The sequence below is a fragment of the Passer domesticus genome, chromosome 1 (assembly GCF_036417665.1).
Source record: "Passer domesticus isolate bPasDom1 chromosome 1, bPasDom1.hap1, whole genome shotgun sequence".
NCBI classification, from domain to species: Eukaryota; Metazoa; Chordata; class Aves; order Passeriformes; family Passeridae; genus Passer; species Passer domesticus.
In genome coordinates, this window is record NC_087474.1 from 93797459 (window position 1) to 93820589 (window position 23131).

The 23131-nt window shown below is 35.5% G+C and overlaps 1 long non-coding RNA gene across 1 annotated transcript; it reads right to left on the reverse strand.

Annotated features, from left to right (window-relative positions):
• Nucleotides 1-3659: 3659 nt before the first annotated feature.
• Nucleotides 3660-21656, reverse strand: LOC135288829 (uncharacterized). Its single transcript, XR_010351734.1, has 3 exons — nucleotides 21467-21656; nucleotides 17716-17779; nucleotides 3660-3824 (listed from the first exon to the last, which is right to left on the reverse strand). It is a non-coding gene; the product is annotated as an uncharacterized LOC135288829 (long non-coding RNA).
• Nucleotides 21657-23131: the final 1475 nt, after the last annotated feature.

Here is a 23131-nt window from a genome sequence, read left to right on the forward strand (position 1 = left end):
CTAGTAGGGGTGAGGCACTCTTCACACCTGGTGAGTGCTGTGCAGTAATGCACACTTAGTCCTCTGCCTTGTCTGAAACTGTGTGGCTGCCCAGCTTCACATAAGTCCACAGACCTGCTGCATGATCATAGGATGGGCAGTTTGGAAAACTTCCATATTCAATTGTGTGTTGAAGATCTTTCCTGTTCCTCAAACCTAGTCTACACCTATTCTGTAGGGAATACTTAAAGGACAAGCTTTGTTAAGTTGCTGCAGTTTGGTCATGTACATGTCCAAGAATGTATAGTTTCTAGTAATACTGAGCAACAGACCTCCTAAAAATCACCAAGGTTCCTTCAAATCATTAGTCACTTCTGAAGAGCTGGCTGATAAGACTGAGAATAAGGCTCTTTTCTTCTCTTCCCTTCATTCTTTACTTCATCTCTCTCAGAGATACCACACTTTTGCTCTATAAAGGATATTTCTTTAGAAATAAAGGGTTTTCAACAGCACAGTGAACTACATGCAAATTCAATAAAATACTTATCTTTATGTTCAAGACTGAGTTAACATAAGCATATGTTAACATAAGCATTTTTTTACCCTCTTCTATTTTTCACTGCCAGTGAACCACTGATCCTTCAGAACATTTTACCTGTGTTCACTTTAGCACCACTAAATTTTAAATGCCTAGAAAAATATAGAGAGAGCTTGTACATATATAGGTCATCTGTAAAAAAAAAAAAAGTGCACCTCAAAAATCCATACTAGTTAAAAAATAGAAGAAAATATTTGAAAAAGATCTCAGAAAGTAGAAATTGTCTGTGGCTATATAAATTTTATAAAAGACTGTAGACTTCATCATGCTAAAGTGTTGAAAGGCAAAAAAACAAAGTAACAAACATTTACTGAAGTAACTGTTCACAGTTATAAACATTTTCAGGGTAACACTGGAATATATCAGCTGTGTGCTTATATGGCGCACATGTTTTAACAGAGGAAGTTGTTGCAGGAGTAGTGAGGACTAAATTTACAAACAGATTCAAAATACATCAATCAAATGCCAGAGGACATATACACTGGGAGTGTTGAGTACAGTAACCCAGAGAATCTCCAAGATAAATCATTGCCTGTCAAAACCTTAAAAAGTATCCCAAGGGAAGTTTGTGCACCAGGGATACACCTACACCTGCTAGTAGACACCACCAGAGACAGCATATTGGCCAAAATGAATATTTACTGTGACTTGTACTATGATTCTCTGAACAGTAAAATGCAAATCAGATTTGCATTTCACAATTCCTTCTAGGCTTTATATTTTATGTTTTGAGGCAGCAAGCAGGGCAAAATGAAATCCTTGCATTTGACAACCATTCTTGATAGAAAAGAGATTTCTAGGGATTAAAGTGATTAATTCTTTTAAACACCATTTGGGCAAGTAAGTTTAGTAAATTTTGATTGTGTCCACTTTTGGAAGATAAAACCCTAGCACAGAAAAAAAGTCCTGTTGGTTATTTGGAATCCCAGAGAGCCATCCAAATGAGGTAGATAAACTGGCATTGAAATGCCTGGTGTTGAGAACAGCCATCATTTCCTAGTGTTCACAGAACATTTTGACCTTTTTTCTGGTTTTTTTTTTTCATTAAGACAGGTTATTGAAAAATGGCAGATTCAATATGTACAAAGAGTACAAAGTATATATATTTTACCTTCTTCAGTCATTACAGTTCATATGTACCTTTAGCTTATGAAAGACAAAAGTTTGTAAGGGAATAAAATAGCAAAAGAGATCAAAATATTGTGCATGAAACAAAATCACATTGAATCTCTTTATCCTGGCAGTACACTAAAGGTTGTGCTTTTTAGCTTTTCCTTATCACAAAGCTAATAGATAAGCCCAGCTACAAATTAATATCTACCTTTCAACGAAGTGACCAATAGATTCCCAAATTCTGTGAAGAAAACTGTGAAAAACACTGTGAAGAAAAAAACCCAAAGAATTATAAAAAGATAAAGCTTGATGAAATGGAATTTCTCCTGAATTTGGAGCAGAATACGGGGTGCTTGGCCTCTTCGTATTAGTGATTGTGGCAAGTACAGTCATTTCAGTAATAAATAATGTTGACATTGTGCCTTTCAGCATGAAGAAAGTTATTAACAGATGATGAAATGCAGTCAAGCTAGAGCAGCATAATAAGTAATTGTTTAAAATTTAAGGCACTTTAGCTATCTGTGCATACATTTGCCAAGATAAAGCATGCTAGCTTAAACTTCATCAGTAAAGGTTTTATTTAAACCCTCCATCTCACACATTTACAGACACATATCATCTTACTGCTATTTTATAGTGTTTATATGACCAGCTGTGGCTTCTTAAAAAGAGTTGCCCCTTTAAATTATGAATTAAACCATAATCTATCATATACTGAGGCTCAAAGGGCAGCAGAATTTGGCTCCAGGCTTCTTAAGTTATTATACTGAATTTGAATTAGAGAAAATTAATGCCAGCTAAAAAATATACTGAGTTCATAAACTAAATGGAATAGCACAGGTTAGACTCAATATTAAGAGAGAGAGAGAGGAGTATCTCTTAGTAGTGGTCAAACTCTGAACAAGGTCTGTTAAATTCAACAAACTGAACAATGCAAATTGTTTCTGAAGTATCAAACTCCTTGCAGGAAGAAATTGCTTTTCAAGTCTTGGGGTTTCTCTTTGGAAGTGAGTTACTCTGCTTTCTTCAAGAGTTGTAGAGGACTGTCTGATGTAAAGGACTTGTAGAGAGAAGAGACACTTTACAAAAACAAAAGTGCTGAAAAGCCTTTCTACACTAGTAATCAATGGGAAATTGTTATTAATGTATTAAGAATCTGGGTCAAATGTTGCTTAATTTCCTTAAACACTATATAATATCAATAAAAACTATTCTTAATACTGTCAAATTCTCCAAACTGGTAAATATTAAGTGTATATGTATTGTACTGAAAAATATTAATGTCTGAATGATCATATTTAATCAGCTTGAAACTGGAAAAAAGTCTCAAAACAAGACACAGATTTTTTAGTATTTCTGTGTAACTGCTTCAGCTCTCCATGTTCATTAATATCACACTAGGAAAAACTTCACTTTCTTATTTCTTTCAACACACACGTGTCAAAATCATGTCCCCCAGCTGGTGAACATCTGTCATAGTTGTGCAGGTTCAGCTTAGGGGACACAGAGTTTCTCAGCATTACATTTCAAAATTATATTTTGCAATCCTAAGCAGTGTTACTGGTGACACTGAAAATAGCTGCTGCAGGTCATACAACTGGGGAGTTTTAAGGGTTACTGATTTCCTGCTGCCCAATGTTTTTATTCTTCAACAGCCATGAAAAGGACAGCATCTCAGGCCACGTACATAAAAAATTCAGCTAACAAGGCTAATATATACACTTATAGGTCATCACAATGCCAAAACAATCTTTCTTTATGCATACCTTCTTGCATGACAAAACAAAGTAAATAGTAGAAACATTTACTAAAATTAAGGCAAGATAAAGTTGTGTCTAAATTTTCAAAACCACAGATGACATGTGAATTGAGGAAAAACTCTGATCAAGCTAAATATTCATACAGAATGGGATTTTTTTCATCAGGAAACTGAAGAAACCTTGATTTATAAACAGAAAAATAAAAAATGGTACATGCAACATCATTCAAGTGCCAGAATTAGGTGCTGGTCAAGTTAGGTAACTGTCGCTTTGTATGCTTGTGCATAACAGTAAGACGAAATATACTTCTGACATAAGCAAGATGCTTGCAAGTTACATTAAGCCTAGGCAGACAGGGAAAACCTTGAAGGTTACTAGAAAAGAAAAAAAGACAATGCTTAAGTTGGTTTGGGAGTGCTCATTTCATTAAAAATTGAACAAAATAAAGTTTTTCTTGGTAACAACAACATCAATAAAAAGAAAAGCCTACAAAAAAACTTCAAACAAATTTCTGCTGTGATATATAAATAAGTTCAATACAGAATTCTGAGTGACTTGATTAAAAAAATAAAAAAGAAGAAAGGTGTCTGGGGAGTTTAAAAGAGGCTATGAAAGTACGTATAATCCATAATTACTTACTTTCTACCTGAAATCAAGAGTCCCTGCTTAGCTCCGTGCCCCTCCCCATCTTTAAAAGACATCTAGGAAGCTCAGAAAAGTTGATTTTTTTTTTTCTCCTTTCTTGTTTTCTTGTGTTTTTTGGGTGGGTTGTGGGTTGTTTTTTTTTTTTTTTGTTTCGGTTTGGTTTTTTGGTTTGGTTTGGTTTGGTTTTGGTTGGGTTTTTTTGGTTTGTTTGTTTTGGTTTTTTTTCCCAGCAGTATTTTTCTCATTAGCTGTTTTTTTTTTTTTTTTTTTCCTTCTTGCTGTGCAATCTGGAAAGCAAAAGCATGGTTTACATGGATGCTGTTCAGAAATTCAGCCCTTTAGCTACTCCTTTTTTTGGTTGATATATTGCATCTCTTAGACTGCAGACTTGCCAGCTAATATTTAAATTAAGCCTGATAAGCAATTTCCATGTGGTGTCATTTTTCAAGGGTATCCCAAATCCCTCTTACTCTAATGAAAGTCTCTGCTGAAAACTATACTGTCACTTGAGATTTACAATATCAGTGAAGTCATAACCTAAAGGTGTGCTACCGTATTAATATTTCTGAGTTTCTATTCTGAAACACAATACAATTTAATTGTGTTTACTAAACATTCACTTAAAAGATAATTCTGCAGAAGACTGACTTTTCAGATGGACCTTCAATGAGCTTCTTTTAATTTGTATAGGGTAAATGATATCTAATCAGGATCCCTTTGAGGGTCTTCAATAAAAATATAATTTAATTTTAATAATACTTCTGAAGTGATGTTGAAATTCCTTCTTTAAGAGATATGCAAACAATATCTGTAAATTTGCATTTATTTTCATACAAATTAGAACTATATCTGACCCAAAGCTCATTGAAATCAAAGGGAATCATTCTCTCTACTTCAACTATAACCTTAATTTTTTTTTTCCATGCAATAACTGGTATTAGTACAACATGAAATAATGGTAAGAAGAGAGATCTAGAAACATCTTTTCAATAAGTTCTTTCCACTTGCTGTGGTCTCATGGTTGCCAAAATGGGATAAAAATAGTTCTGTGGTTATACTTTTCACAAAATTTGGGCAAAAAATACTGTGTAACAATGACATGATATTCACCTTGGTGCAAAGTGTTTGCATTTTTCATATAGTGTGCTTTTTTTACAAAAAGTGAGTGCATGGAAGAAGGATCTTTGTAGCTTCAGTCATGCAGAATTTCAGTACCTAACCTGGTTTACAAAACTGATTATCAAAAATGCCTCTGTTTAGGGATAGAAGAAACATGTATCTACATAAGGACATTTGTCACCCCACTGACAGAACCATATACTCCGCACCTCTGATTAATTTAAACACTTGAGGTAAATGTTTACAACTAATTTATTCAAGATGTGTTTTCCTTAGAGACACACAAGACAAACAGCCTTGTTTAATAAATGGCTCATCAGGTCTGTTTCAGAAGTCTACTTTGGGGTAAGGCAACTCATAACTTGTATTTTGTTAACGAGATTGATGGTCACCAACCATGGAAAGAGTTCAGGGTGAATAGGTGTAACAGAGGCAGTAACCTAAGTCACAGAAATCTTACCTCTCACTTAAATACCTCAATGTAGGAAAGATCTAGCTTTTTCTAATTGATTCATATTTAAAAATCAGCTCAAACATAAAAACCACCACAATCTTAGATTGTTTAAAACATGCAGCTTTGAAAATCAATATGCTTATTATTTGGTGCTGGCTGAGTCAGTTGTATTTTATTCCATCTGGTAGTTCTGTTGTTTTTATTCTAAAAATGTACAATCACAGCAAAGACATATTCAACTCTGTGTGCAAATAAAGACAAGAAACACAATCTATTATCTGGCCTTTTCATAGACTTTTTACTAATTTACTCAGAATTACTCATGACCTAAATTCTACTAATATTTCTACCACCAAATAATGTATAGTTTGGGTGATTGAGAGATATGGAAGTAAAAGAGAAACAGAAGATGTACTCGAAAGCATCTATTTGGTTTAGCTGCAAAAAAGTTATAAAAACTGAAAAGCTTGAGAAATCAAACACAACTTCATTTGAGGTTAATATCATTGGTATATATCTGCTGAAAAATTCAACCCAGTGTTATAAAAATGGACCTGATACTACCCTGTTGTGTAGTAGCTGTGGTTTCTCAATGCCCAGAACATATTGTTTCATTATTTTATTTTCTCAGACATTTCAAACAGACAATATAGTGTATAGAACTCAGGTTTTTTCCATGCATTTTATTTTATTCCAGTTAAAAGTGGAATAGATTTTCAGCTAATGCTCACTGGCAGAACAAAAAATATTTTAAAGCTTTACTGACTTATATGTGTTGAAAAATATGACAAATTATATTTTCAGAACAAAAATATAGAGATTTATGATGATACATCCTTGCCCTTTTATAAAAATGAATGGCTTATCATGTTCAGACATGATAGTAAATCAAGATTTTAAAAAATATTGCCTTATATCAACTTCAAAGCTACATGCTCCTAAGTTGCTAATGAACAATTTAACAGCAGAGAAGGACAGTGGAGCTGGATAAAAACATTTCATCATTTGAGCCTGACAACTTTGTGCTTTCAAGACCTAGGCAATATATGAAGAAATATATGGGCTTCCGATCTGCCTGGAAGCCCATCAAAGGCTTGGATATCATACTCTTCTCAGCTTATAGAATGCCATTTGTTCAGCATCATTTATTAATAATTTGATTAAGCTAAGAAGAGAATAATCATCAATTTGTAATGGACAACTCCATTGCATGGTTGTGACTCACAAGCTATAGTTGGCCCTGGTGACTTGGGAGCTTTGTTCTTCTTCATCCCCTAAAGGAATGAAGGACCAGCATTTATACTCTGCCTACATATCTAAGGGCCCTCTGTGAAAACACAGGCATAACGCTTTACTAAACATTGGGGTTTGTTTTGAGGGGTTTTATTTGCTCTTCAAAGATTTCTTTACCTTTTCAGTTTTATCATTAGGAATAGTATACTACCAAGTTTCTCATGGAGCCTTTCCATTTTTTATAAGTTATCCTAGTTTCCATTGTTTGATAATATAGCTGATTCAGTCCTAATACTGTGCTAGTATTCTGGTATTTAATACTTAAATAGATTTTTTTCCCCTTAAAAAAATAAAAAGGCAACATTTATGTCCCCATATTTTCCTTGCATCCATGTGCATACAAAAGATCACAAGTTTCTGAAATTAACAAGTTAGAGATGCTTGATATATGTTTTCATGAACAACGAGGAAATACCAAAACTAAATAAAAACCCATTTTACTTCCTAAATACAATAGTGACATTTTCAAAATCACTTCAAACTGACAGTGTAGCAGTTACAAAGCTATGAAGTAAGAAAACAACTAAATTTCCAGTTCTCAGACACATCACAGGATATTCACACATACAGGCTGATCTGCCTTTATGACTTTTAGCATGGAATGACAGGCATGCTGCTGGCCTGCATTTTCACTCCTGACATCCCCAAAATGCCAGAGAGCTCAGATCTTGCTATTTCCCTTTTGATTTTGACAGACAAAAATCATCTGGAAGGTGTATGCAGATATAGATGGGACAGAAGTTGAGAAATGCTTCATATCAGCCCAGGCTTCTCTGCACAGTAAACTGGTCAGCTTCTTCCACTGGTCACTCCTACCTGCGTGTGTCCTCTGCTGACCACAGGGTACATTTGCCCCAGCTGTCCACTCAGCTCTGACTCTTTCCCAGCTATAGTACTGGAGCCTGACAAGGACTGCTGGAGCCTGCCAAGGACATTTTATCTTTTCCTTACACTAAGGCATTCCCCCGTCATTCCCATTATTTCCACTACATATTACTCGTCTAGGACAAAGTCGTCACCCTCAAATATTTATGACTGGACTTCCCCCAGCTATCTCAAGGTGCCCCTAAAACATCTACATGCACATCCTGAAAGCACCTCTGCAGTGTCATCCTCTCCCTCCTGTCTCTGCTAACAAGCAGTAACCATCTATTCCTATCAGTTATTCAAACATTCTCTTAAAATCATACATGTTAATTCCTATGACCCTTAGACACCCCTCAGCTACTTCTAACATGTTATTTGGTTCATATCCCCACCCACTCTGCATAATTCCTTATTCTTCCCTTGGTATTTTATTAATTTGTACTGTATTTCACGTTAGCATAGTACTGCTCAAGTCCAAATAAAATGGTTGTATATTAGTATTTAGCTAAATTTTATGTTCTCGTATATCTTACTTGAAATTTTGCAAAGATTAAAGTTCTAGTCTGCAGAAATAAGTCGTGCCATTTCCCAATGCCTGACTCCAAGAGATCTCCTTCATTGAGTCAAGTTCTTGTAGATCTCAAAAGTTGTGTGTACTGAGTCCAGGGAAATGGACAGAAATTCAATCAATTACAGCTGGTAGAATTGGTCTGAGTTAAAAGTAGATGGTGGGACTGTTCAGTTTGAGGAAGGGAAGGTGTACTCCAATTGGTACCTGACATCTGATTCTCAGAAAGCTGATACTCTTCTTATGGTCAAGGCTGAGTAAGTTTAATATGAAGCTAATAAACCCAGGTTATTTATAACTTAAATAGACTATCTAGAGCTCAGTTTTCTTAAACAATCCGCATACATTGCAACAGTGAGTGCATAAAACAATTCCCATTAGAATGATATACAGCCTATACAAGAAATTAACAAATATTTCCTGAATTTCTGTACAACAAAAGAGCAGACAGAATTCTCAAACTTCACTTTATTTGGTGACTGCAGTTCAAATAAATATAGTTTATTTTTGACCAAGGCATTTGATCTAGATTTTGCAGCTGTAAAGAGGAGGGGGGAATAGTGTGACTCTACCAAATTTGTGCTGGATTTCACCTACATAAAATAAAGTGGTTTCACCGACTAGGGACTGCCTCCAAACTTCCTTTGGTCTGTGTAATCTCACAGTACTGTATTTCGTTTAAAATTAACATTTCTCTACACTCAGAAATCTGGAGTAATTCTATTATTTACTTAAATTCTGATAGCTGTATAATTGCATAATTTCAGCTGCTTCCATTATAACAAAATAAACCACTGACAGTAACTGATTTTATTTTATTTCACTCTACCTAAATGTTGCCCCACCTAAATCGAAGATTTAAGGTACTTTTTGTGATGCTCTTTGTTTATAAATTTTAAAAAAACCCATATTTATGTTCTTATATTTTAGCAAACCACAAAGTATATAAGAAATAAATTTCCTTAAAAGCACTGAGCAGGAGGAAACTGATTTCACTGGTCAGTGAAATTAAATAACTAAATCTTCTCAGCATTGTGCTTTTCTTGGAGGGTCTAGAAGGTCAAAAGAGGTTGTGGGGTCTTTTTGTTTGTTGGTTTTGGTTATTTTGGGTTTTTTTGGTTTGCCTTTTGTTTTTTTAGGGAGGTTATATGGACAACCTGCTGGATACTGATGTAATTTCAAACTGTCTTTGTTAGAGAAGATTCCACCATTACTGAAAGAAGGACTGCTATGTTGTTTACTGAGTTTTGGTGCACTTCTGCTTCTTTCAAAAGACATCCCTGCAATGGGCAGCTGCCCCAGAGACTACAAGTTCATTTCAGAAGCAAGTTGAAACAGCAAAATTGATAGACAGATCTTTTACCTGAAATGCTGTCTTTGGTATGAAAAGGAGAGCAGGCTTACAAATTAAAGTGTCGCAGCCTCCTTGTCTTGATGGTAGAACTAGTAATTTTCAGATATTCTCAGAGTGTGCATGTGTATGTGTGAGACAGAGAGGGGGAGAGACAGACAGACATGGAGAGTGACTGGAAGCTTCTTGATTAAAGAAAACCCCAAGAGTCTTACGCTCACAGCAGGTAAACAATGAGAAAAATAGAAGAAAATCAATCTATGTTACAAAATGCCAATTATTTTAAATTACTGGTTTTCTACAATGTGGTAATAAGCTGGCATTAGCAGGTTCAGCAGTTGTTTCCAATACTGACAATGTCGAAATATATATAAAGAGATTTCTTTGCCCTTTGCTCAGTGTCTGTATGGTAGTAGAGCAGCTCACATCTTCACATAAGCCAATTTATAGCTTCCAAGTAATTTTTTAGCCTTTCATTCCAAAATTACCTTATTCAGCAAAACAACCTCTCTCAGGCCCTGTAACATGAGAGTTAAAGTCCCATCAGTCTCTTTCAGTAATTTTCATGGATATGCTAGCCTATCAGCTTATCAGCACACAAGAAAAGCTTATATTTTCCTCTCTTAGACAATACTTAATGTTTGAGCTTGCCACTTCCCAATACTCTCAAAGTGTGAGAAAAAAAGGGGAGAAATAACAAATTTAAGACAAATCATTTAGCAATACAATAAAATATTCTTACGCTTTTATAATTTACTTTAACTAATGTAATTTCATGGTGTTGCTATGAGCTCTGAGAAATTTCTCTCCAACTCATCATCTTCTGAAAACCTGAAACCTAAATAAATTACTTTTTTTCTCCCAGGAAGTAAAAGTTCATACTTATATTGGAGTAAGACTAACCATGATGTCAGTAAAATAAGTAACAAGATATTTAATAGGCAAGATCCCAAAAATCAAGGACTTGTCTACTTTGAAGAAACATTCAAATGTGACATTAATACAGTAAATTTTCCCTACAGTTTCTATTCTCAATCTATCTTTTCCCTCCCAACCTTCTCCTGAACCTTCTAACACGCACTTTGAACCTGTGTACTATATTTTATAACATTTTTCTGAGAGTCACTGTCTGAGAAATTATTACATGACTAAAGTCATCAGTCTATTTTATTAACTGCTTTCAGTCCACGAAAAATAGGAAATAAGAATTTGGATGACAATTTAAGGAAAGTTATCATTGCATTGGTAAAATGGTATACCTTAAATAATTTCTACAAATGTTGGTATTTTTCTTTAGTTATATTTTAGTTTTATATATGCAGCATGTCATAAAACAACAAAAAGGATACATTAATGAAACCCACATATTGGCTTATTTCTGTGAAAAAATATATTATGTGTCAAACAAGAACCTATGCACTCTGGCAGCTGTACCAAAACAGACTCGGTTCACAGGTCAATTATGCCTATGCAATTATTTAAGAAGCTTTTTTTGTCTTGGCTGTTAATTAATACCACCCAGCTGAGATGTCAAAACTGAGTGAATGAACACTCCCTGTCATTTACATCTAGTTTAGATTAAAACTACTTCCTAAAATAACTGTTGGAAGCAGTTTGAAACTCTTGATTAAGGTAAATCTCATAGACATCACAGTAAAAAAAGTTTAAAAGTGCTTATAAATGTAGGATAGGTGGTCATTGCTAATTAGGTAAGGAAAAATAATTCCGATCTTTTATAAATTCAGTGGGCTTCTATGTCCCAAAATATACATCATACCAACCCTACGACTACACTGACACATGTGCTACTTGAAGACTCTTTCACCTTGGCAAGCACAGTCAGTTTCTGGTTTTAATAAATGTACACTAACATAAGACCCAGAGAAGGATCCCCAAGCAAAGACTTTGGCTCACACCTGCATATCAGTGTAAATAGATTTTAAAATATCCCAGACAGGAAATACGTAATGAGACAGTTGCTTTGGAAAATTTCAGCAGTATTACACAGTTCCTGCAACTCATGGCATATGCTGGTTATTAACTCTTTCAGTTGAAATAAAATATATGTAAAAAACCACACAAAACAGCAAAGCTCTGTGATTTAATTTTAAATACAGCGAAATAATACCTAAGTTCTGCTTTGAGGTCAAATAACAGCTTTTAAAGCTTTTATTAGTATTTTCTATCACTAATAGGAAGAAATTTCCTGTAGGAGTAGAACAAAAATGACAACCCAAAGACTGGGATCATTCACAAGAATTATCCAACTTCATAGTGACAGCAGGAATCATCTATCTTATGCTAAATCTCAGAGGTTCTCAGTTCTACTGTGTCCATTATGTCCAAATTTCTAACGAAGGAGATCCAGGACTCCAAGTGGGGAATAAGTTAAGCAGGTTTTTGATATAACATAGCAGCAAAACTAAATCAACACAGAATACATTTATTAGATTTCCAAATACAAGAACCTAGTGGGTTCAGTTGCTATGTAGTGCTAAATGGAGTGCTAACTGAAGAACTTGCAGCTAGTCCCTTATGGAGCTAAATGTGAAGAATTCCATGTCTGAATCACAGCAAGTCTACACCTGATATAATTAGCTCTGCACCTCATAAGTGTGGCCCTCAAATATGATTGCACAGACTGTACAGAAATCTGTAATTGAGGAAGAATCTCTTCCCAGCATGGTGATGTTCTACAGAGAGATCCACTTGACGGCTCAGTGTCAGCTCAAGGTCTTAAAATGTGGCATGGGATGACTCTGCTGTGTAGATATGCTAGGATGCTTGTAATAGAAGAAATAAACATTTTCAGAAGTAAAAATGAAAATTACTGGTTCCATTTGTTTACAGAAAGGGGCCCAGTAACAAAAACCTTCAAGGTAAAATTAAGTACACAGTGTAAATTGAAAACACGTTTCTTTTTCTAGGCTTTATTTTCATTTTAGGTGGTTTCACAACAGTGCAGTTCTATTGATTTTACCACTCTCTAAAGGAATAATCAAGTTTTTCAGCAGATAGAGGGTCCTGAACAAATCTCTCATAGTTGATCAATGTCGAAATTTGGTGAGTTTTATTCTATAATTACCTCCTGGCAACCCTTCTGGACCTTTAGAATATTGGCTAGATTCTACTTCTACCTAAGATCTTTCATAATTATATTTTTCCAAGGAAAATACACAGAAGAATAAAGATGACAAGGGAGAAAAAAATAATGCCTCTTTGAGACATTTCTCAAAAGAATAGTTCAGTAGCTGTGTAAATGAGAAAACAGTTGAAGGCAAGATCTGTAGAAGAAAGGTGTTCAAATACAAAGCAGAAAAGATGCCTTGCTGGAAAAAATTAATAACTTATCTTTAATTTACTCCAAGATAGTGGGGGAAACATAACACAAAGACTATTTCTTTTCCACTACGGCAAACAGTGAAACTACACTAGAAATAAGGTCTCATGAGGAGAGATCTTTGAAGAAAAAGTCAAGAACATTTTGAGGTCAAATAGTATTTCTCTAACATTTCATAGAGGCCAACTTCCCCATGTAGACAAGCATATAATTATAGCTAGCACCAATCAGTAAACAGAGTACACTGGGTTTTTTTGTTCTTTTGACATGTGGAACAGAGGCTTCATATCACAAAATAGGCTAGCTTTAAGCAATGAGCAGTTCCAAATTCATAACAAGCCATGCATTTCAAAAAAGTTGTACCTTCCCAAGATCAAGCAAAGGACTAACTGTGAATCACAACAAAACCAATTTTTATCTTAGCTTTGTAACTCCCTCGTGGTAAAAGAATAGAACAGACAACACTTTCTTTCACAGGCAGAGAAGAGAAGAATAAAGCTGACCAACTTCAAAACAGGACTTAGGAGGAATTTCAGCAAAGAATCTTCTAGTGAAACTGTGAAAAGCCTTCTACAAGTATGTGAAGTCCCCTGGCACATTTTGTCTGTTACTGCTTCTTTCTGAACGTATCACTCACAAGCTGCATCAAGATCTATCTGGACACATCTGAAGGGCTCAGCTCTGCAGTACTCTTACTTTGCTGTCTCCCTCACTAAACTCCACAGCAAAGGAGCTGGATGAAGTACCTTCACTGGAGGAAGTAATCTTTTCACCAGACAGTTGGACCATGCACAAGACCATGAGATATGATATAAAATGTGGGTTTTTAAAATTTATTTCTTTTACCCCAACATGACTGCCTGCTTAGCTGATGAGGTAGATTATCTGGAGAAGAGTAAAGAGCAGGTTTCCAAAGCAAAGGGTTAATGACACACCTGGAGACCTGCATGAAAAAGGTTTTGAGGAGTGTGCAGATAACCAGATAGTTTGAGAAAAGGAAAGCCAGAATCTGAGAACAGATAGAAAGAGAAAACATCCCTGGTAATCCACTCTCCATAGACTTGCTAGTCGGAAGGGGTCAGCCAGAAAAGAAAGGTAATTAGAGATAAGACATGGCAGCTAGTTTTATTACTACAAGTCAGAAAAGCTTCATTAGTCCTGCACTCAGACAGGATTAATTAGATGTCCTAAGAATCCCAACTCCACTATTTATTTCTCTATGGAACATCAGGCCTAGAAATTTGTTTATTTGGGAAGCATGTGACCAGTCAGGGGAATAAACCATGTCTTACAAATCCTAGACTAGCATGAAAGCACTGACACATCATCTTGAAGTCCAACTCTTCTCACCCCACTGAACATGCCTTTTTTTTTGTAATTTTAATTTTCTATCCTACCAAATGGGGCAAACACTAAAACAATCCTGTTTCTGTCAGTTAGGAGCAGAACTGTAAGACTGAAAAATAAAATAAACCACAGAAAACCAGTTCAAAGCTCAATACATCACCAGATAATATTACAGCAACTCCATGTAAGCACAAGATTATAAAAGTTCATGCTATCAGTTTCATGAGGTTCCTATAGCAATATTCATGATGCACCATCTGACTTCTGGTTCTGCCTTGTTCCTTCTCACTATGCAACTCCATTACAGCCTCTTCTGTGCTCATACTTCACCTTTATCAGCAGGTCATTTTCATCTGAGCTATTTAACGAAATTATTTTATTCATGGTGCTCTGACATGCCAGACTGTCCAAGTGCATTGCTGGCATAAGGTCACCTAATGAACACCATGATCTCGTTAACATACTGCACCCAAAACAGAGCCTAGTGTTAGTGCCTTAAATTCCCTTGAAGCTTTAATTGTAGAAGATCCAAGTCCCAGAATTTGTTCCACTCAGTTAGCATTGCAGAAGGCACCATTCTTTCACTGCCTGGAGCACACTACCACAATGAGATGAATTAGTGTTTTGCTGGTTCATTTATCCAAACAAATATTTTGACTGTAGAAGGTACTGTCAACATATTAATTACATTAAACACTGTTTTGAGTGTTAATTATTGCCAAGTAGCAGGCAATATTTCCTTTTAAATTTCACACAGTTTTCAGTGGGAAAAATGTGTCAGTGTCATACCTGTGACCTTGGTACGACTAACAGCTGCTGCAAAAAACCTGCTTTGCTTCCAGTTCTGTAGGCAGTGGGGCACCTGATTACATTCAGCACATTATTTTTCCTTCACCAGTCTTAGGCAAACTGACCACCGAGGCCACTTTTCCTTCAGTCAGATATTTTCCTGGCTGTTAAAGACCTGTTACTGTCTGGCATTATGCTATCTCCCTATGCAGGAGGAATTTCAGCACACAGAAAGGCAGACAAAGAGCTGTGCTTCATCATGCTGTGTTCAGACATAGAGTTTGTCCCATGCACTTTGATTTCAAGTTTTCCTTACACCCCGTAGATTAAGCACGAGATATTTTTGGTTAGTGCCACCAAAGGTGTGGCTCTTCCCATCAGCCATAAAGATCCACTGATCCCTTTTTAATTTCTCTTTTAAAGTACAGAGGAGATCAGCAAAGCCATTTGCCTCATTTGTGTTTCCCAGTCAAAGACATGTGTACATAGAGCATCACAATGAAGCCCAAATTTTCCTTCATTATTCCTGTTGTGGTCCTTACAACGTCTTTACTTTTATACTAAAGTTAAACATGGTTTGACAGAAATTATCCTGGTTTAGTCTGATGAAATGTTCATTTCTGATGCCCCAGTCTTCTAATTTTCCATTTATTTTTTGTTTGGATTTTTTGGTTTACTTTTTCTTTTTTATTATTCTTCCTTGTTTGTGTGTTGAGGGTTGTGGGGGAAGGCGGGGCTAGGCTTGTCAAGGAGAGAAGCTTCATTTTAATATTTCTTAACATGAACATTCAATTTTGTTTTTTAGAATGTTTTAAAATTAAATTTACAGTTATTTTTCATTAACATGCAAAATGGCAAACCCCATTTTTGGATCATATAAAACAATGTGTCTGTTCATCTGAAGTAATTTGACCTTTGATGATTTGACCTTTGTTTTTGTGCTGCCAATTAAAGAAAATAATTAATAATTAATTAATATAATTTCATTATAACAACCTCCTTATAATGAGCTATTCTAGTCATTCTCATCCCAATTTCTTCCAGACTTGGGTAAACAGAAAAACATATTCAAATTTCCTCAATAATTCTCATATTATGCAGAGATATGTGTGCAAGTTTATACACTGTATGAACTGCATATAGGGGGTAAAATTTATTTTTATGTACAGCTTCACTTATTTTTGTTTGATATAAAATCCTCTTCCTGTTTTAAATGTAAATGTTAACTTAAATGTGAGCACCAAGCCAATCTTGCAAACCAGTTAAGTCATTACTAAACTTCCGGCTATCTTTTGTACCATCTTCCCTAATCTAACGTTATATCTTGTGTTTGTTTTTTTTTTTCTTTAACTCAGGCAAGATCAATTAAAATCATTCATCTTATCTATGCAAAATAAAGTGGGAAAAATAATGTGAATGCTACAACAATTTTTTAATTGATAAAAGTATATATAGACTAGTGTTCCTGAGTGATACTTGATCAAAAACTTCCATGTAATAAAAAATCAGAGGTTTGTTTTGTTTTTTTTTGTGGTAAATAATATGTAGAGTAAAATGTGAATGAATATTCTTCTGAGGTGTTTTTTTCCTGCCCATTCCATAGGTCATCTTTTCATTTTCTCCTTCAATGTGCATTTGTGAGTGAACATAAGCTATTTACAGTCAAAAGGAGAGTGTATGCCTTTCAAGTTTCACCAGGTTGTCATTCTTACAACACATTACAGAACACAATGCAATTCAATAAAACCCAGTGAATTTTAACCTGGCACACTTATCTCAGCCTTACTTGTTGTTCCTGACAGGAAAAAAAAAAACAACCTAGCTTTTGTAGGGGTTTTGGGATTAATTTTTCTTTCCTCCTCCATCTGTTAGAGCCTCTTGGGATGGTGGTACCAGAATATGACTTCTGTTCTATTATTATTATTATTATTATTATTATTATTATTATTGTTATTATTGTTATTGATATTGTTATTATTATTATAACCATTGATGCTGTTATTGTTGTTATTCCAGAGCCTTTGATAATTTGATAGTAACAGCTATATTTCTGGGAGCTTTGAGTCAGAAAAAGATCCTGATAATACAGCAGCATCTTTACTGAAAACATAATGTTGGGCCTACTAAATGTGGTCTCCATTTCTTTAACTGCCTGGATTCCTCAAACACCTTCTCAGTTTTCTTTCACATGACCATCCTCCTAATATGAAGGCAACAGCATCCTACAAAGGATTTTCAAATTACTGAAGTTTAAATTCACTCTGAATTCTACCTTTTCAACTCTTCTACCCATGCCCTCAGAACCTTAGGGAGCCATTTCTCTGAAAAGCTTTCTAAAATCTCTCACCTTTTTACTTAAATGCCACAGTCCAAATAAATGCACTGTTTGTGCCCTTAGGATCTGTGTACTATTTTTCTCCTGGTCTTCAGATGAAGGGAGATTGGAGAAAAGACAGCAAGAAATGATTGCTTTTTTAACTTTTCTTTCCTACCCCTTTTATCTGTTTGTCCATTCCTCCTTTCTTTATGCACTGTGTCTTCCATCACAGTCTGACCCTGTGAAGATACCAATAATGAAGATTTTTGTTACAAGAACTAGTATTTTATATATAGCCTTAAACTGGTCAGATGAACAGCAGTTTTCTCTGTGCCCCATGAGGGAAAGTTAAAGTGAAGACTGTGGTTTTCTTTTACATCTAACAAGGGCTATAAGACAGGAGTCACGAGCTAGTCTGACCATTTTGCTTTGAAGCCTTTTCAATGTGGAAAACTCATAACACATCAAAGTGACAGTTTCTCTCTTAAAAGAAAATGAACAACAACTGGGTTGATATCCTAAAATTTGAAATAACTGCAAAGATTCTAACCTAAAAACCCCTTTGCAGAAATGGTAGAAGATAACAGAGTTCAGTACATGGAAAACATGAAACCCAGTAATTCTGAACTACTACAGATATTTTAGCCAGAAGTCCTCTGGCAGTCACTTACAAGTGTGCCAGTGAGTGTGAAATCAATGTCTCAGATGAAAGAAATTAAAAAAAAAAAAAAAAAAAAAAAAAGCTGGCTCGAATACAAGGTGTACAGTGATGTTAGCTCACTTATAAACCTGGTTTGCTACATAAGCTCTGGAGACTGTGAACCCCAACTCTCTTGGCATGTGTGTGCACACACTTGCATGTTGCTGGCTTTCTCACCACACTGAAGCCTCTCAGCAAATTTCAACAAAAAAACAGATAAGAAAATGTGGTTCCAAAGATATGAGGTTCCCTCAAGTTTGGCAAAAGAATGCAAGAAAACCCTTAACTTGACGAGTAGCTAAAGGCCATCCTTCTCAGGCACCATTACAAGAATGTCTCCAGAGCAGTAACACATCTATCAATGCTCTACCTCTCAGTATGAGGTATCAGAACACCTAGCCATATGAGGCTGAGGGATAAGCAACAGGCATCCTTCATTAGCTTTGGGGCTAAAACGACTTCCTTTATTTGTTATAACAGCAAGTATGAGTATCTTTAAATAGCATTGGAGGTAGGTGCTCTGTGCTCTAAGGGCTATACCAATATACCAAAAAGTGTTTTTTCCTGCCTTGGGGAGGTTGCCATTTCCTTCACTGAGATCAGAGAAAAACAATAACGTTTCAAAATCAACCCGCAAGCCCTTGGGAGATACTCAGGTGCACTTTTCACAAAGGTGTTGCACTAGACATTAGGATGAGAGTACTGCTCAGATCCCCAGAACCAGCCCAGAGGTGCACGCTGAGCAGGAGGCTGCTTTAATCCCCTCCTGGCTGTGCACAGCAGCAGCAAATGCAGTGGAGCCAGCTGAGGTTTGATAAGCTTAGTAGCTGATATGCTGCCTGCACCTTATCAAAGAGTAGTTCTGATAACTCTAAGTCACCAGAATCAAGAGAGAGGGTATCAGTAATAGTCAGATAATGATAATTTCTTGCCCTTTCGTACCCTAAGCAAAAGCCAAGACACTCAAAGAGATCACAATGAAAATATACACTATAGTTATGTAATTATTTTGGAGTTTTTTTCTACTTGAAGCTTCTACAAACTTTATAAACTGAAATGTAGTACGTAAAAGGGAAATAAAAATAGCACCATCACATGTTGCAGATTGCACTGGAAGTCACAGATCACAGCAATACCTAGGATTTTATGTGCACAAAGTATTTGTTTCTCTCTTAATAGGTAAACCACACATGGACAGATGGCTTTGCATTTTGTATTTGCTTGTTAGAGAGTTTACACATTTTTTGCCCTCTTATTTATGCAGTGTAAAAAACATTCATAGCTTTTATTTCTATAAATATTTTCTATTAAAATGGTGTGGATATAGGGAGAGGGAAAAAACTTAGTCCTACATTTTGACTTCATGTCAACATAAACAGATGTGCTCCTGTATCTAAATAATCTAATATGAATTAAGATAATTTTTAATATGCAAATTTGTTCATAATACACAACGTTGTTTCTTTTTTTTTAAAGGGATTAAGTACTCCGTGTAAAGTGGTAAAAGCTTCTTAAGACTATGGCTACCCAGCATTCAGAGTAGCTGTATGTTAGAGGAACTTGCGCTAGCAAGAAATCTTTCTGCTAAGGGATGATTGGTTGAATTATTAATATATAGCCACGTTTAAATTAAACATACTGAAAGAAATCTTGGCCTTTTTAGAATATATGGAAGTTTCTTCAATTGCCTTTGAAAGTCCAGAATGTGACCTTCAGTTAAGGATAATGATGTGTCAGTATATCTGGATTCACAGCTGCAATACAAAGAAAATAATGCAAAATGATAGGAGTGTCTTCTGAACCAATTGGTTCTTATCTCTCTAATAAAAATATCCATGTATGTGTTACATTAGGAATTAAATGATTACTGATCTACAACATTTACTATGCTTTGAAGAAAGCTAATTAATTCTAGACATAATAACCTGTACTAGAAAGTTAAATTGTTGCCTATATGTTTTAGAATTATTGTCATTTTATTCATATTCATCACCGAAAAGTAGGGCAGAAAAATGCTGCTTTCAATCAAGCCAATTCACTATAATTATTTCCTGATTGACAAGATGCCTGATTACAATTTATACTCTATCTTGCTAACTTATGAAAGATCTTTTAAAAGTGAATTTTTTGCCTTCCAATGCATTAAAAGGTGATGCTAACCCTACTTCACAGGTTTCTTCTGCCAGTGAAGTCCTAATTAGTTTTGGAATCTTATTTGACAGTCCCTGCTTTTGGTTAGTTGGCTGGATGTTTTTTTCATGGTGCATTGTGGTATACTTTTTGGTTTTACTCCACAAAATCACTCTTTTTTGGCTCAGCATGCAGTCAATAGAACACAAGAATTGTCAATAGAACACAAGAAAGAAAATTGGATCATTAGTAAAAAAGTAAGAATACTTTCTTTTAGCACAAAAAAGTACTATTTTCTTAACATATTTTTTTCAGAATCTAGGAATTAATTACATTTGAGGATAAGGCAGAAGTTCTTGATCCATTCAATTCCAGTATTTTTGACTCAAATGCCAAAAATTTGTTATTATTTAAAATAATAATTGTTTAAAATAATAATTATTTTAAATTCTTATTTATAACACCTTTCATAATTATGGAAACAGTAACAAAGTAGGAGAAAACAGCTGAAATAAGAAAACTAACCCTCCACCTCTTTTTTTCCGAGTGTCTTTTTATGTCTTCTGTGTCCATTTGATATGGATAAATATGTGTGCATACACTCCTAGTCACTTCTGTGAAACCATGATTTTAACCTCAGGTTCCAGGCCAGAGAAGCATTCAAGTGTTTTGAGTTTCACCAAAATCAGTTTTGGATTACTTACAGACCTAAAAGGTATGTGTTTAAGCTTCTGCCTGAATCAACTACAGTGTTTATACCCACCTAGGGGTTGTAAATAGGTATTGAGAAAGCAGGTAAAAATGTCAACCATTAGAGCAGTACTGCTTTCTTACTGTTAAAATCATACATAGAAGGCTTTAACCTTGGTAAATTAAGCCATCTGACAATAAATTTTCCATACCCAAATGCCTGCCTTAATTCCCTCTTCTATCAGAGCATACTCACATAATGACTGTAAGTCAAGATGAAACACAGCAAACTTCTGATTTCTCCCCCATCTCAGTGTCTTGACTTCCATGCAAAGAAAAAGAGATACTCAAAAGGAATAAGAACAGAACAGGCATCAATTTTAGAGTCCCTCAGACTCCAGCTTACCTGGGAAACACCATGGCACATTCCAGAAAATCCAAGTGAAAACATATCTTGTTCTATCCATCTCTAGAATTACTTCATTTGCTAAGACTTGTCACTTCATACCCTGCAAGTGAGACTTCACTTTATTACAGGCACTTAATCTCCTCTCAAAGAGGCGCATTATGCTACAAAATATTTTCTAGCTACCAACAGCTGAAAATTTTTATTTCCATACTCACAGTGCAACATTTTGACTCTAATGCAACATTCAGAGCTGTAAAGCAAGCCTAGCTAAGTAATTCAGAACTTTAAAGCAAAGCTATCTAGATCTTCTTGCAGGTCTTTTCTCACAGATAACCCAAACATCTGTATTTTATTAAAATAAGCGTAATTCTAGCACACTTATATTTTAAATACAGAGACTTCAAAGCAACATAATGAGAGAGAATGTGGGGAAGTGAGGCAGATTGAGAAACAGTTCTCCCTTGGGCCAGCATGTCCTTGCAGTTGAGTACTTGCTGCTAAGCTTTGCTTCCGTAAAATCTGTAATTTCCTGAAGAGCAAAAAATATTGTTCATTTCCTGGGGAGCAGCCAAGACTGTTGTAGGCAGAAAAGCTCCCCTGATACCACAAGAGTAGCAGGTAGAAAAGATACAGAGGTGAATGTCCACATAGAAGAGGGAGCAGAGGGACAGACAACAGAAGATGATGGACATGGAGCTCCCTAGAAGCCAGAGGATGCTGTGTAATCTCCTTGCCACCAGGCATTTTGACACAATGTGGTAACTCTTCTCATGAGATACATAACACAACAGTGAAAATACAAAGGAAAACAAATACTATCCATCACAGCCTTCCTGGAAATGTGATAACAGTCCTGGAAATGTGATAATAGTCCTGGAAATGTGATAACATTGGCCATAGTGGTTAATAAGGTTGGGACAATTCTCCCTCTAATTAATCTTTGCCAATAGGGTGTGAATATAGCATAGGATCAGAACAAAGAAAAAGAGGTACTGTCTATCCTGGCACAATAACTGGATTAGGATACTGAGAGACAACAACAAACAGGAGAGGAGATTGCAAAAAAGAGAGAGGAAAAAAAAGCTGAGGTTACGATAGTAGATAAGATAATGAAAGTAAAATATAAGGAAGCTATACACAGAGGGGTATTTCCTGGGGGACTGGGGGCACCTTTTCCACCACTGAGCAGCAAATTACAGGCAAGAATGGAGAACTATTTTACTGTTAAAAAGCATTTCCCAAAGAACAGGAAGTACTTGAGACTCACAATATCCCTACTTCAATTTACCTTGCAAAATGTATGCTCCGTCTGATGAGGTAAATAGCCTGCCTTTACAGAGGACGATGACTTATTACAGCTACCTGCATGCTTACTCTTTCAGCTTGACTGGCAGATATCAAAATGTACAGTGAATTGGAAAACTTACACTGAGTACAGTATGGAGGATTTTCAGAATTTCACTTGAATGAAAATTATATTCTGCTTGTTTTTACTGAAAAGATTGGAAATCACAGAACAAGATCAATCTAAAATTATACACTAAAGATATGATATAGCTGCCTGACAAAGTAATTGTAAAAGAAAGGAAAGGTCAGACAAATTGTGGCCTACATACAGCTTTAGCTCAATTTCCTTAACATTTTACAAATGTTCAAAAGTGG